Here is a 2,251-nt window from a genome sequence, read left to right as displayed (position 1 = left end):
ATCCACTCATTCACTCATTCATTCTGTAAACCCAGGTTTCAGACCTGGTCTTCACTTTTCTGTTGTTGCTGTTTAGTTGCCCAATTTTGTCAAACTCTTTGAGACCCCGTGGACTGCAGCACAACTGGCTTCCCTGTCCTTCACTATCACCCAGGGGGTTTGCTCAAACTCATGTCCATTGAGTCAGTGATGCCATCCAACCATCTCATAATCTATTGTCCCCTTCTCCTCCTGCCTTCAATCTTTCCCAGCATCAGTGTCTTTTCCAATGAATCAGCTCTTCATATCAGGTGGCCACAGTATTGGAGCTTCAGCATCTGTACTTCCAACTAATATTCAGGGTTGATTTCCTTTAGGATTGACTGGTTTGATCTCCTTGCTGTCCAAGGGAATCTCAAGAGTCTTCTCCAGCACCACAACTCAAGAGCATCAATACTTCAGTGCTCAGCCTTCTTTATGGTCCAACTCTCACATCCATACATGACTACTGGAAAAACCATAGCTTTGACTATATGGACCTTTGTCGGCAAAGTGATGTCTCTGCTTTGTAATATGCTGTCTAGGTTTGTCTCTGACCAAATGAATCCTGGATTAGTGCTCACCCATTGGCTATTGCAAAGTCTGGCTTGTTCCTATGACACTCTAAGTATCCTCTTTGAAAAGAGAGGTATTTCCCAGTGCAGAGAGCACCATGCTGAGGCTTCTTCTCCTTGCTTCTTGGGTTTAACTCCCAGAAGTGAAACACCAAGCACTTCACTGGGTGGGACTGGATTTTAGGAGCCATCAGAGCACTGAGCTGTGGGGAATTCCTGCGTGTGTTGGGATTGAAAGACATCAACCTTGTTTTCTGGGTGCAGAGTTTCAGGATACTCCTTTCCCATTTGTTTTTCAGATAGGAGCGTGTGGCTGTATTGAAAAATTGGTTCAAAATAGTTAATGGTTGATCCAAGCATTCAGCCTGGCCTGCACAGTCAAGGGATACACAAATGCATGAGTATGAAAAGCAGATTTGGGAACAGAGGGACAGAGAAGGGAGGGCAGAAGTAGTGTTCTAATTTAAATATCTGGGTCAAAGCCCCTGAAGGAAGAAAATGAAGGGACACCCAACTCAGTGTCTTCATGGAGCTGTGGGATGGTGCCTCCAGGGTATCTGTGGTCAGAACACCCCTACCCCTAAGATAATCTTTGATCTTCTTCTACAAATATCCCATCCCTCTTCCCAAGCAGGTATTTAGCAACTCCCTGAACTTCCTGTATTTATGATGGGAAATGTCACAGATGCCCATGGACACCTATGACTGCTGGGTGGATCATCAGAGGAGCTCTGCCTGCAGAGCCCCCACCCCGAAGCTCAGAGAAGCTCCACCGGATGGACCGTCGGGAGGAGCAGCAGAATGTCTGTAGTTAGACTCCCTCCCTGATGGAGGCGGGACTCCCATTCCCACCCTGTGCCTCTTGCGTCAGCACCCTGGACAGCGCCACCGTCCTCTGTTCTCCATAGGGCCTGGAACCTGGCTCTCCCCACACCTCCATCCCGATCCCCGCCCTGCCCTGCCTTCCTGTCAGATGATGAAGGAGGCAGTAGAGCTTGTTTGACTTGGGGGGTCAGACATGCTGTTGACACCTCTTCTTCCAGTAGACTGTAGCTACTCTGCTAGTCACCCTGGAAAGGGCCCATTCCCAGAACATGTCTTGTTTGTGCCGAGATTCCCTCTGGTGTTGGGACAAACAGATGTGATTTCTCCCTGGCCTTTCCTCCTGAGCCCTAGAGTATCCAGAGCTCACTTGTGGCCATCCTTCTGAACTGGTGCTGTTACCATACTTGAAGTTTGTGCCCTTGGCTGCGAATAAATCCGTTCACAGGGACTCAGTGTCTTGGAAGTTTGCTCGTATGTCTGTGTGATCGTATCACAGAGCTTATAAAATAACAATGAAAATGAGTATTCATTTTAATTTTTTTCTATTTCTTTTCCCCTCCCCTAGCTGATGACGACTCGTCATGTAAACTGCTCAGTGGGGAGGTGGGGATCATTTGGGACAGCATATGCTTTGCCTTCTTCCTGCTACAGAGAAGAGCGTTCATGAGTTAATATTTTTTGCATGTGGTGGTGGATATAAAAGCCTAGAAGATCCTGGCATCCAGGTGGGTCAGGCTGTGGAATCAGGGATTTCTCCTAAGAAACCTGCTGGGAAGTGACATAGCCCCCAGCCTGCTGTCTGAGCTTGCCTGTAGAACCCACAAGGAATTAAG

The 2,251-nt window shown here is 47.8% G+C and overlaps 1 long non-coding RNA gene across 1 annotated transcript in view; it reads left to right on the top strand.

The window, feature by feature from the left end:
- LOC104982250 overlaps positions 1 to 2,251 on the top strand; it is an 8,317-nt gene that overhangs the window by 5,508 nt on the left and 558 nt on the right. Inside the window, exon 3 of the long non-coding RNA XR_824491.1 lies at positions 1,984 to 2,143. This is a non-coding gene — a long non-coding RNA (uncharacterized LOC104982250). The remainder of the gene's footprint in view (positions 1 to 1,983; positions 2,144 to 2,251) is intronic.

This window comes from Bison bison, unplaced genomic scaffold, assembly GCF_000754665.1.
Source record: "Bison bison bison isolate TAMUID 2011002044 unplaced genomic scaffold, Bison_UMD1.0 scf7180017864529, whole genome shotgun sequence".
In the NCBI taxonomy this organism is placed as follows: Eukaryota; Metazoa; Chordata; class Mammalia; order Artiodactyla; family Bovidae; genus Bison; species Bison bison.
This window is presented reverse-complemented; position numbering and strand designations above follow the sequence as displayed.